This window comes from Diabrotica virgifera, chromosome 9, assembly GCF_917563875.1.
Source record: "Diabrotica virgifera virgifera chromosome 9, PGI_DIABVI_V3a".
In the NCBI taxonomy this organism is placed as follows: domain Eukaryota; kingdom Metazoa; phylum Arthropoda; class Insecta; order Coleoptera; family Chrysomelidae; genus Diabrotica; species Diabrotica virgifera.
In genome coordinates this window covers 19,123,233-19,137,439 of record NC_065451.1, presented here as the reverse complement: position 1 = coordinate 19,137,439, position 14,207 = coordinate 19,123,233, and positions in this window count along the sequence as shown.

Sequence of the window (14,207 nt, the reverse complement as noted above, 5' to 3'; positions counted from 1 at the left end):
TTTTAGGTCGGAAAGATCATGCACTGACGCTATATTTATACTGAGGCAAGTTCAAGAGAAAACGTTAGAATACAACAAACTGGCATATTTATGTTTCGTGGACCTTAAGAAAGCATTTGACAGGGTCAAATTAAAGGACGTTATCCATTTGTTATACTCGAGAGAGGTACCTCTAGGAATAATTAAAACGATCAAAAAAATCTACCATAACAACACAATAAAAGTAAAAGTAGAAGATAAACTAACTGACTCAATTGAAGCTGGCAGTGGGATAAGGGAGGGGGATTCCTTGAGTCCTTTATTGTTCAACCTGATCATGGATGAAATAATAAAAAAAGTAAGAACTAAAAAAGGATACCAAATGGGAGAAAAACAAATTAAAATAATCTGTCATGCAGACGATGCAATACTAATATCTCAAAGTGAAGATGATTTACTACGTATGCTACCAGAGCTGGGCAATACCTGGGTACAAGTACCCGAATTATGTACTCTAAGTACATTTTGGGTACTCAGTACCCGCGTACATTTTCAATAAAGTACTTGGTACTCGTACCCGTAGCGTATGGATAAAATACCCGGTACCCGCGTTTATTATACGAGTACATTTTTCGAGTACTTTTTGCAAGTCTAAACTTGTCGCTGCATGTAGGACAGCAAATTAATAGCAACATGCAAAACGCCGTTTTCAGTATCAGTCCATCCGCAAAGTCAAGCAAACGCCTATTCTCTTATGCCATAATAATTAATATAGCCCTTCAAGAAATGCTCTGAAGAACTGATGAAACTTTGAAAAATTAGTTATCTTAAAAGCCAATAAAATTAATCAATGAGTGTGCGTGGTGTTATACTGATTACAGTAAAACCTGTGTTACCGGCCACCTGTCCTTACGGCCGGTTTCAAAATTCCCCAAACTAATTATACACCTAAAACGGTGTTACTTTGCACTGAGCAGAGTAACCGCACCGAACGTGTAAAAGTATATTTTGTGTAAATCTACGCTCAATTTTCTTTGGATATTTGTACTACCTTTAGAACACATAGGCAACATCGCAATACATCAGTACGACCTTATTCGAATATCAACCTTAAAAATTTATTATTTTCTGGCTTTGCAAAATTATACAGTACAGACAGTCACAGCGGTCAAAAATTGGTAAGTACACATCTAATGATATATACCATAACCCATAAGCATAACCAAGATGATCCTAAGGGGGGGGGGGTTACAACTACTGGAAGGTCTCTAAGGGGTATGGTGTTAAGCGTATAGAGCTCAAAGTGCATCCCATTTGGGGGGGTTAGAACCCCCAAACCCCCCCCCCTGGTTACGCCTATGCATAACCGATTGCGATTTTTAGTTGTTAAAATAACGGTTTTAAACCAGGATAGCAATAACAAAAAAAACATTGTTGACATGTGCACTTAGACGTGAAATTGGGTATACTTTGCACCGCCAACTTGCAAGTGGTGCAAAGTATCCCGAGGAGTAAAAGTTAAATAGAAAAATTGTTTCAGGAAACGCCCAGACATTATACTAGACAAAGGAAACTGGGATCTCGCAAATATGCAGACTACACAGAAGAAGATCTGAAGGCATGTTTGTCAGCCATAAAAGATGGCATGAGCACAAGAGTTGCAGCTGAAACCTTTAAAATCCCAAGGAGAACTATATTTTATAAATTAAGAGGAGTACACGCTGGAAAACCAGGATACCCAACAATATTCTCGTAAGAAGAGGAAAGGTGCTTCGTACAATGTATTCAGAGCCTTAGTGATATGCTGGTTTTCCTGTTACTGGGATGGAATTGCGGCAAATAATAAAGAGCTATTTAAATCGCCAAGGAAAAAATATTACTCGCTTTAAGGATAATACTCCAGGTATCGATTGGGTCAAATCATTTTTAAGTCGTCATAAGGACCTTACTGCAAGGATAGCCTCAAACATTAAACGAAACAGCAGCGCTCAATGCAGACCAAATGACTGAATACATTGAAAATTTAAGACAAACTATAACTGGTGTGGAGTCACATGCTATTTTTAATTATGATGAGACTAACTTAACAGATGATCCCGGAAAGAAAAAGGTATTAACTAAACGTGGGGTTAAATATCCTGAACGAATTTGTAACTCTTCAAAAAGTAGCATTTCTCTTATGATGTGTGGAAATGCAGCTGGTGAGCTACTACCTCCTTATGTGATGTTCAAATCCAAGCATTTGTGGGACACCTGGACTGAAAATGGCCCCCCTGGTACACGTTATGCAAATACTGCCTCTGGTTGGTTCGAATCACAGACATTTGCAAATTTGTTTAACACTATTCTATTGCCCAGGCTTAAAAAATTCAGGGAAAGAAGGTCGTTTTAGGAGACAATTTGTGTTCTCATATTAATGTTGAAGTCCTGGATTTGTGTCGAAAACACGACATTCATTTTATATGTTTGCCTCCGAATAGCACCCCCGTTACACAACCGTTAGATGTTTGAATTCTTTGCTCCAATGAAAAAGGCCTGGAGGGAAATTTTATCTCAATATAAGGAAACTCATGTATGCAGTAGATCAAATGTACTTGAGAAACAGCATTTTCCAACGCTTTTACGGTCATTAATCGAAAAAATACAAAAGAATGGCGATCAGATATTAAAGTCCGGATTTAAGAAATGTGGTATCGTTCTTTGTGATGTAACACCGCTCTTGGAGCGGTTAAAAACAACTAAGCGATCTAATGTGATAACTGATAGTGATTCAACAAATAATAAATCAAGTTCGTCGGATATCGAAATCACTTTCATTCAGTATTTAGAAGACAAAAGAAAGGAAGCCACAAAGTTCCGGCAGGACAAAGTATTGCCCATTCTGAAATTAGTTTAAAAGATCTAACTGAAGCATCTACTTCCACACCTCATAAAGCTGTTGAGCCAGAAATCGTAGATGATTCAGAGGAGGACAATGTTTTGGACCACCACGATGAAATAAATGAGGTGCAAGAGATGGAAGAATAAAGCGAATTTAATGAAAAACTCGCCTCCGGTTCTCTTGGAAGAAATATTGCTGAAAAAGTTAAAAACTCTGAATTAGATGTTAAAAAATATTGGTGAGTACGTTTCATTTTTCTATGAAGATCATGTTTACCCCGTCGTAATAACAGCAATAGAAAATGATGGAGCGGTGATCAATGCCATGGCAAAATCGTTAAAGTCTTGGAAATGGTCAGAAAGGCGCGACGAAATATGGTATTCGTGGGACAATGTCATTGGTGCCATAAAACCTCCCAAAAAATTTCTAGACGAGGATTGTACATTGTTCCAGAATGCGACAAATTGTGGTGGGATTAGTTTCAAACTTTGTATTTTCACTATTGTTGTTATAATAAAGTTTATTCATTTAAAATGTAGCAATGTTTTTTCCTTTTATGTTTCTTTCATAAATGTAGGTAGGTTTAAATTCAAAAACATGGCCAATAAACATTTTTTGCATTTAATTGGTGCAAAGTTTAAAACCCTGTAGGATTACTATGCACGCATGCAAGCATCCCAGGCAACCAAACGACGTTTTTATAACGTAGATAACACGTCATAAAAATGACCAATTGACGTGTTGCTATGACGTAGTATCGACGTTGAAAATCACGTGTATTTGTCTCATCGATTTGACGTCATAATTGTGACGATTTTAAAACGTCTAAAAGGTGACGTCTTTTATACGTCGGTAATATTCACGTCTTTAATACTTTCAAAAAGTGACCTCTTTCAGATGTTTCAAAATAGGTAGTATAAAAAATAGGTAACATGAAACCTATAGGTCTACGTCTCATGTGTCGATGAAGATATACTACTGTTTGTTTAAGATCGCTTGTGCATTAGAAGTAATCTAACATTGATTCTGCATGATTGTACCAGCCCTCGCATTATAGAATTTTCACTATTTATATAAATATACCTACTTACTGTGTCAAAACTGAAAAAACATACAAACTAATAAATAATTTATTAACAAATTACTCGATAAAAGTCGATAACACATAATTAGTTCATTAACAGAAAATAAACATAACCTCAAACAGTTGTCAAGAAGAATACTGCAACTAACTCACTGAGCAAAAACGAATACAAATCTCTTAATTAACACGTTTCTTCAACTAAATATCTAAACGAAAAGTCTTATTTTATCACACAAGACACAAACCACGTAAACAATAAATGAGAAATTTCTTATGAAAATGATTTAACGAAATCGTTTGGAGTAATACAAACAAGCTCCTCCCAATTTTGTGACGTCAGACTTAAACTGTCTGAAAAGAAAACGTTTTTTAAACGTTACTTTAACGTCATTAATCTTACATATTTAAAGTCACCTACAAAAGACGTCTATATGACGTAATTTTCAAATACGTGTATATATTCAACCAAAACTGACGTTTCCATGACGTCAGTTGGTTGCCTGGGATCTTGTAGCCAAATATTATTAAAATATCGAATGGTGCAAAGTACGACTCTTCTAGGGTATACTTTGCACCACTAATAAAACTAGGTTTTTCTTTTAATTATGCAATATACCTAAAAAATAGCTAAAATAAAAGCTATATTACGACCTGTTCAATAGATGTATATAATAAAAAGTTCAGATCTTCTTTCAAGTAACTTTATATCCACTCTAAGAAAAAGTAATAATAAATTGTGCAAAGTAACCCCGCTTTACGGCATATGTATATTCCCTTATTTATGACCTGCTATTTACGGCCACCTTTACAATACGGACACGGCCAAATAATAACATATTTTTAAAGCCCATTTTATAGAAATTGAATGTGAATGTTGGCCAAAATAATTTTATTAAAATAATTTTGTCTATTTGTTGATGAAAATTCCCAGTACTACTTAAGTATTAGGACCTATTGTATCTACCTAAACAGGAGATTAAATACCCCGCATCGGGTCGGTGGTCACAATAGGTTCTTAAAATCCTATAATAAAATGTCGTAAAAGTGTTGTAAAAGAGAAACGTTTGTCACTATTTATAAGTATGACTACAATTCACAAAAGTTGGCCGAATAATATGGTAAAAACTCAAATTATCAAAGGATATAAAAAAAATAAAGCTGGGTTGAAAAATTCTTTAAAAAAGCTTAACATCAATCTGTTTTTTCCGTAGTATGTTTGTTTTATATTAGGATATTAAAGTAGTTTTACTAGCTTCCGTTTATGTACCTATAGAATTATATTTGCTTTTACAGTGGAACCTCGATAACTCGGATTAATCGGGACCGCGCCCGATCCGGGTGATCTAAAATCCGGGTTAGCCGGAGAATATGGTAAACATTAATAAAATACGGTATGTATACTTACAGATAAACTCCGTTAGAATTGAAATAACATGAAATATATATACTTAAATATGCACATTACCTACACATCTAAATTACTAAAAATACGCAAACAGAAACCTAAGCAAACGGAAGCGAACAATACAATACTGTATTCATACAGTCGCAATCCGAACGATGTTTTGTTATTATGTATTAAGAACAGTGAAAACTAAGACCATTGATTAAAAAATAATTTTTTAACTAGTCTTTCTTAAGGTACTAGTACACTTTAGAATACCAAAAATAATCATTTTTTTCAATAATTTTTTTTCTCAGAACCTTTATTAAACATGAAAATAAAACTTTTTAAATATTAATATCTAACTCTTAGAGAGCACAAAAAATATATCTTGTTTCATTTATGCTTGTACACTAATATTGTAGAGGGCGCAAAAGTCGAGGTCTCGAAAAATGATGGCGGACAGTTAATCTCAGGATTGGGATAACTGAAACAACAAAAATCGTACTGCATTTAAAAAAGAAAGATTTCTTACGTGACAATATACCACAATTTGACAAAAAAATAAAAAGTAAATATTTTTTAACCATGAAAAACTGAAGAAAAACCGTCGATTTTTTCACACAAATTTTTCAAATTTCCGTAAAATCTTTTTTTGCGGCATTTTTCACTAGCGGTGGTAAATTGTCACGTAAGAAATCTTTCTTTTTTAAATGCAGTACGATTTTTGTTGTTTCAGATATCCCAATCCTGATATTAACTGTCCGCCATCGGAACTACTTTTTTTCGAGGACTCGACTTTGGCGCTCTCTACAATATTAGTGTACGTGCATAAATGAAAAAAGGTTTATTTTTTGTATTCTCTAAGAGTTATATATTAATATGTAAAAAGTTTTATGTTCATTTTTTCTAAAGGTTCTGAGAAAAAAAATCTTGAAAAAATGCTTATTTTTGGTCTTCTAAAGTGTACTAGTACCTTAAACAATGCTAACACAGTTTGAAATAAAAAATAAAGGAATACTACAGACAGGTGCCTGTTGTTTCTGCCGGCTTGTGCCATGAGTCATTTTTACTATCGTATAGTTCAAATTACACAAATACACATTATTTCTCAAATATTATATTACATACATACATTTTTATTGTTGAAATGTTTATCTGAAAATTTTTTGCTCAATTAGTAATCCAATGAAATCAATTAATTTGTGGTCATCTGATTGAATACAACCAATAAAACCAACATTATACTGAAAACAGATCCCATGGGCTGTTTTCACTCAATCATGTAGCTATGGATACCTACATTTCGTTTCATTTCGATTTTGACATTTCAAATATTCAATATTTCAAAATGTCACGATTTGGTTGTAATACTGATGAGAATATTAATGAAATTATCGAATCAAATATACCAAAGAATACTGTTTAAAAAATTTTTCTATCCAAATAACCCTCGAACATTGATAAATGCTCAAAAATTTTTTAACAACTTTCTCAAGCTTGTTGCTTACAGGCAACAAGCTTTCGAAATCTGTTATAAAATTTTTTCGAACAATTATCAATGTCCTTGGGTTATTACAACTGATAATTAACTATTTTGATGGGAAATAAGCCACAATTAAATTGAAAAAATAATTTTATTAACATTTCGACGCGACGCCCAGAACGGGTGTCATTGTCAAAATACAAAATATGTAAAATAATAAAAATGTGTACCATTTTTATTCGGCTGCAATACGAAGGAAAAACAATCTTACTCTTTAATTAGAATAAGGAGTGCAGCCAGTCCCTTTAACTGCAGTTTTCTGCTCTTATTGGAGCGTCATCAGAAGGAACGTAGGCACTGTTCTCCTTAATCCAATCAAATTGCATCGAAAGGTTTTCCCAAATATTGCAGCCAAAGTGATGGTACAAAACATGAGTACAAAATATGTACTGAAAATCAAAATGTTTATCTGATGAAAATCGGTCCGGGTTAGCCGGACTTCCGGGTTATCGGGGGCCGACTTATCGGGATTCCACTGTATTAACAAAATAAACAAAGTTCCAATTATCTTTTATATATTTGTGAACTACAAAAACTGGAAATACCGGCCACCTTTCTATATCGGTCAATAGTTCCTTCAGTTTTAGTGGCCCTTACTGACAGGTTTTACTGTATTAATCAATGATCAATTTTTAAAATTCTCATTTTATTTATTTAAGTTGGAGTTAAACGTTATTTTATGTTTTCATGACTCATAAATAAATGTGTTTAGAGTGGCAGAGATAATTATTACCCTCTTACCTTTTTTCGGGTTTTATATTCAAATGTACTTGAAATAAGTACCCAAAAAATTCGGGTAATTGTACTTTGAGTATTGTAATCTAAGCACTTTTTTTGAGCAATGTACTCGGTACTCTTCGTTCCTCAAATATGAAAAGTACCCGGTACTCTGTACCCGAGTACAATTTATCAGTACCCGGCCCAGCTCTGTATGCTGCACCAATTTAACAAAATCGCCAGAAAATTTAACATGTTAATTTCCCAAAAAAAAAACAAAATGCATGGTTATAGGTAACAGCAAATACAATAAGATGTAAATTGGAGCTGGAGGGTCAGAATAGAACAAGCGATAGAGTTTAAATATCTAGGCATCAAACTATCTAGCTGCTGAAGGCTCGAAACAGAAGTGGAAGATCAAGTCAATAGTGCAAACAGAGCCGCAGGTTGCCTGAATGACACAATATGGAGAAATAAAAATATCGGAAAAGAAATGAAAGGCAGAGTTTACAAAACAGTCAACAGACCAAGACATACGCTACAGAAACATGACCCGACACAGAGATAACAAAAAGATTGTTCGAAACAGCAGAGATGAAAACCCTTCGAAAAATCGATGGTAAGACTCTATGGCAGTGCATCCCAACCTTTTATGTGTGGCGACCCACCTTCTGATGTTTTTTCATATTCGCGACCCATACCTCACCCATGATGTTATATATTTACGGTATTCAGCTACTGTAAGAGCCACGCCGCGACCCACCTGAAATCCGCTCGCGACCCACTAGTGGGCCGCGACCCACCGGTTGGGAAACGCTGCTCTATGGGATAGAGCTAGAAGTACAGATATACGACGGAGATGCAAGGTGGACAACATTAATAACTGGGTAAGAAACAGAAGAATAGAATGGAATGACCACATAAGCCGAATAACAAATAGGACAGTCAGGACAGCGAGAGATGGTTCCCCAATAGGAAGACGATCAATGGGAAGACCACGAAAGCGACGGAACGACAACTTACTAGAGGCATATTGACAAAACAGAGAGAGTTATGTCAATACAAAACGAAGAAGTATCTTAAAGTTAAAGATAATATATATACACCATTCTTAGGCGTCAACGCCCTTCGGTAGGGATCTATAGAGGAGTATCACCAAGCCGCATGCCCTTATCCCTTGCCGTACCGCTCCTGCATAGGCCGATCAGACGCCATAGTTATTTCAGACCAAGTTAAAGATTCATCCACTAAACAGAACAGAAAAAGTAACTTATTGTTGTAGCTACTACTGTTATTGAGCCGACATTTTTTGTTATTCTCACTTACAACTATTTTACATCTTGAAAATTAATGGAACATAACAATACCACCACTACTAAAAGATTTTTAACTGGTAAAGGTTTTTTTAACTTACTATATTTGCCAATAACTGTAACTGACATCTATTATTCACTTTTTACAGACCTCTTCGCATGGAGAACTGACTATTTCGTGATTATAATAGACTAATAAACGACTGAATCAATTCTTAAACGAGATTCTAGTTGTGTGGAGTTTCTTTAATGTTTTATACTACAAGAATTATTAAAGGTCTCTGTAATCGATATCATAGAGGTCGATTTTTTTGTTTGGCGTTGTTCGCGTGATCTGTTGAAGTGTATGTTTTACGGATGTATATGTATATATAAATATCTCGATTTCAAAAGGAAGTCAATTACTTTAATGGAGTAGTAGTATACTGCGAGGTATAAGTAGCACAAACAAGAACAAAACTCAAACATTTGCGATTTAGATAAAAAATTTGTTCTAGTTACAAATTAGAACTCACTTAGGAAACTCAAAAATTAAATTCCATCATAAAATGACATCTGGATTATAATCTTTATAAATATAGATATTTATTTTTTCAAAGTTAATTTTTCATTTTAGTACAATAGCAAATACAGTGCACGCTGGATCTGTTTTGAATTGAACAATTCCCATAGGAGTCTATTTTTTGCTTGAGTTACGTCAGGATGTATGTACCCTGTATCAATAATAACGATATGCCCCAGTTGTGCTTAATTTTTTATTTAACAAAATCTGAAAAAAATCGAAAATTTTTGCTCTTTGCGCTCATAACTTGAGAGATTTGACTAGCTAGAAATTGAAAATTTAATTAAAAAATGAATAACCAATTTCAGTTTCTTGTTGGAACCATTCTCCCCAGGCAACCAAATAACGTTTACAAAACGTTGAAAAAATGTCATAATTATCACCAAACGACGTCATTTTATCACGTTTTTTCGACGTCGAAAATCACGTGAATATGTCCCAGCATAATTCACGTCATTTTTATCACGTTTTAAATACGTGATATGAAAAAAGTAGTTTTTACGTCGATTTTGCGTCGTTTTTTAGATTTATTTTTCATTTTATGGTTTTAGAAATACACAATAATTGAATGGGTCCGCCGAATAACGTTGTAAGTGCCACATGGTTTGTTTTTGAGAAGTTAAAGAAAAAGTTTTAATATTGTGATAATGGTGAGTTTATACATTTTAAAAGTGAGTAATACAGTATGTATTTTGTATTTAAAAACTGTATTACTAACCCTTTAAATGTATAAACTCACCATTATCACAATATTAAAACTTTTTCTTTGACTTCTCAAAAACAAACCATGTGGCGCTTACAACATTATTTGGCAGATCAATTCAATTATTCGTATGGGCATTGTTAGTATTGCAATTTTTCCATTTAAGTAAAACCAAATGGAAGGCTCGTTAAAATGAATAGAATTACAATATCCTCAATGCAACATATATAACATACATAGAATTTTCACTTTTTATATTATATTTACTGTGTCAAAACTGAAACAACATATAAACTAATACATTTATTAACATATATTTATAAACAATCATTTATTAACAAATTAAACATTTAAGTCACGATTTAATAACAAACTTAAGTTTAAACCATTTAAGTTATCGTTGAAACTTTACCGCGCTGAGCAGATGGGACGTGAATTATAAATTGTAAAGTTCCCTCATCTTCCTTAGTCTCAGCATCCGCATGGCTTGCAAATTGTAGAAGCCTCGGAGGTGTAACCAGAGAAGGTTCCCATTGTTTTCAGTCTGGTGGGATGTAGAGTAATATTTTTGGTATTATTTTATGTGCTATTATATTGAAAACTTAGTCTTTAATTTAATAATTGATTGTTTTGATTGATTTAATTTCCTTTAACATTTTTCGAGCCCTTAGGCATAACTTACAGCCTTCATATTCCTTGTAGAAAAACTGTATAATACGACTGAAATATGTGCCTAATTTCGTTAGGATCGGTTTAATAGAGTCCGCAAAAAATGGCATATTTGCAAAATTATGGTGGGCCTAAAATAAGCAGTAAGGGCTCTAAATAGTCAAATTTTTTTACATATAAAGAAAGGCTCAAACTTTCAAACGCACTTTAAAAAAAGAATGTGTGTGTACTTTGTACGCACGTTTGAAGTTATACCTACTTCTATTATATGATTTCAACGAAATTAATATTGCTACTTTAAACAGTTTATTTATATTTTGTTTAAATATTAAACTCATAAAATGTATATAAAAAAAAGAAAAAATTGCATCGGGATCGAACCCGCGTATATTAGAGTGATTTGGTTTGAAATCAAAGCGCCTTAGCATTTAGCCACGCCTGTCATGTGGGTAGATAGACCAACTGAACGTTTTAAACTTTGTGACAGTTCTGAATTTAATCGAATTAGTTTGATTTTTGAGTAATTAAAATATTAAAATACAACAAAACATAGAGTAAGAAAACAATATATTACACAACATGAGAGCACAAAAATCGACTCACTCGCTGAATTGTTCACGTTAGATGTCTCGAATTTCCTAAACTTGTCCGATTTGAGTGATTTTTTAGTATGTAATAGCCTTATTATTTAAGAAAACCGATGTAATAATATTGTTGCTAGACGAGTAAATGTCATTTTATACCGGGTGTAACAATCATACTGTGTTTTTTTTAAGTTCGGAACACCCTGTGGAATATTCTAGCATATATAAAATATTTAAATTAAAACTCAGTTGTAGCCTTAGGCTTTCTTAACATTTTGTTTTTTGATTCATTCGCTTATGTTCGATAATAAAAGAGATAGGTATGTACTTTTATATTACAAATGAGGTATGCTATTTGGTCTTAATTCAATATCATTCCAAATCTCGAGAGCTACTGATTCTACCTCTTGTAAGGTTCTAAGTTCTAGGAGGTGGCAAACGCTGTCCTAGTCTTCTGCCAATTATGTCCCACGAACGTTCGATCCTGTTCAGATCTGGACTATGCGATGGCCATTTCAAAGTCTGAAGATTTACCTGTTGTAAATATTCGGTTACAGTTCGTGAATGTGAGGTCTTGCATTATAGTGCATTAGAAAAAATTGTTAATAATATAAGGAGCCGATATTATGGTAGCCATGTACTTCGCTATAATAATAAATCTATTACTAATTTTCACAACAAGCCAGATACTTTTTGACTGTTAGCAATTTGACATCCATTAAATTGTTAATTTCTCATAGCCTACTTTAGGCTTGTTTATTAAATTAAGCAGAAAATGAGGATTTATTGATGAAAAACATCGCTAGATGTTAACGTACCCACTTAACTTTTTTATTATCCAACATAAGCCAATAAATCAAAAAACAAAATGTTAAGAAAGTCTAAGGCTACAATTGAGTTTTAATTTAAATATTTTATATATGCTAGAATATTCCACAGGGTGTTGCGAAGAAAAAAACAAAGTATGATTGTTACACCCGGTATAAAATGACATTTTCCTGTCTAATAATAATATCATTACATCGATTTTCTTAAATAGTAAGTCTATAACACACTAAAAAAATCAATCTAATCGGACAACAGATTTAGGAAATTCGAGACATCTAAAATCTAAAGTGTACAATTCAGCGAGTGAGTCGATTTTTTGCTCTCAAGTGTAGATGAAGATGGGTAGAAATTTTGTTGGTAATCAAATTATGTAAATCAAAGCATTACCTAGAAGGTAGATACTTACCTACATTTTACATTTTCTAAGTAGGTTCCTATCTAATTTTTTATTACAATACTGAAACATTTACAATTACGTAGCTCTTACTTTTAAAAACTATTTAAAAAGTCACTACAACTATAAACTTGCTTTTGTTTATGTCCTCACAACAATAAAAACTAATATACACAACATTTGTTTACCTATAACCGACATATTGAACAATTATTGACAGGTCATTGTAATTACCCAATCAGAGCACATATAACACTTCAGCTGCGCCCAGGACCAAGAATTTTGATGAATTCGCGCACATATACATTTAGTCCCAAAAGCGCCTAAAGAAGTATAACTTCAAAAATTGAAATTGGTCCACTAGGAGGGCCTAGGAAATTTTTTAAAGTTATGGAGGTCGGAGTAGCCCCTCAGCGTGTAGAGTAAAAAGTAAATCGGTGTAAAGATAAAAATGGGATGACAGGAAACAGAAAATGCAACTTTTGAGACGCGTTGTGATTTTGAACTTGCAGATTCACTTTTTGCTCGGAGCTGTCCCCCTTAAAAAATTCCCTAGTCTTTGCTACTTGGGCGATTTCAATTTTTCAAAGTGAATTTGAAAGCTTTAGTGGAGTCTTTCTTTATATGTAAAATTTTGGGCTTTTCCAGACACGTCTAAAGTTGTATATCTACCTCATATCTGGGAAAATTCGAATTTTAAAGTTAGAAGTAGTTCTCATAAGTATGATCAAATCCACTTAATATCGGAAAAACGGTTTTTCAAGCTCATTAAATCATATAATATCTTTGGATATCATATTTAACCTTGTGTGTATCACATACTACTTGTTAGTACCTTTTAAAACGCGTGTTTAGTGATCAAAATTGGTTGAACCGTTACAAGTTATCGAGCTCCAAAATTATAGTCCACTTAACTATTATCGACAAAAGAGTCTAGTGGTTACGACGCTAAACTTGATCGGGAAATCCGAGTTCATTTGCCAGCCATCCCAATATTTTTAGTTTTTATTTATTCCGATTAGAAAAAAAAATCTAAAAATCCACGAGGAAAATAAAATTCCTGTAGCTGGCTGTATACCTACCATAAATCACAAAAATACGAGATCATTTGTAAAAGGTATATGTAAAATTACCTAAATAAGGGTTACATTAAATCACATAACGTTTTCGGATTAAAAAATCCATTATCAGTGTTACTAAAAGCCCTAAAATAAGTATAACCTAATTAGTTAAGAAAAAATTATTCATTTAAGAAAAAATGAGTGGCGAACACAATATTCCAACTACAAAAGAGCTGATATCAATATTACATGTCGCAAAAATGTATTTTCATTTTGATGGAAAATAAAATTATACTATTTTTATTTTGTAAAATTTTTCCATATTTGCTAAATTTGAAGTAAAACGCTCCACAAAAGAGCCTCAAACTGCAAACTTTATCAAAGGTACTCTTTTGTGGTGAGTTTTACAACGGTTTTACATCAAATTTAGCAACATGGAAAAATATTTCAAAATGCAATTAAAATTTTCTTTTCTATCAAAATGAAAATACATTTTTGCGCT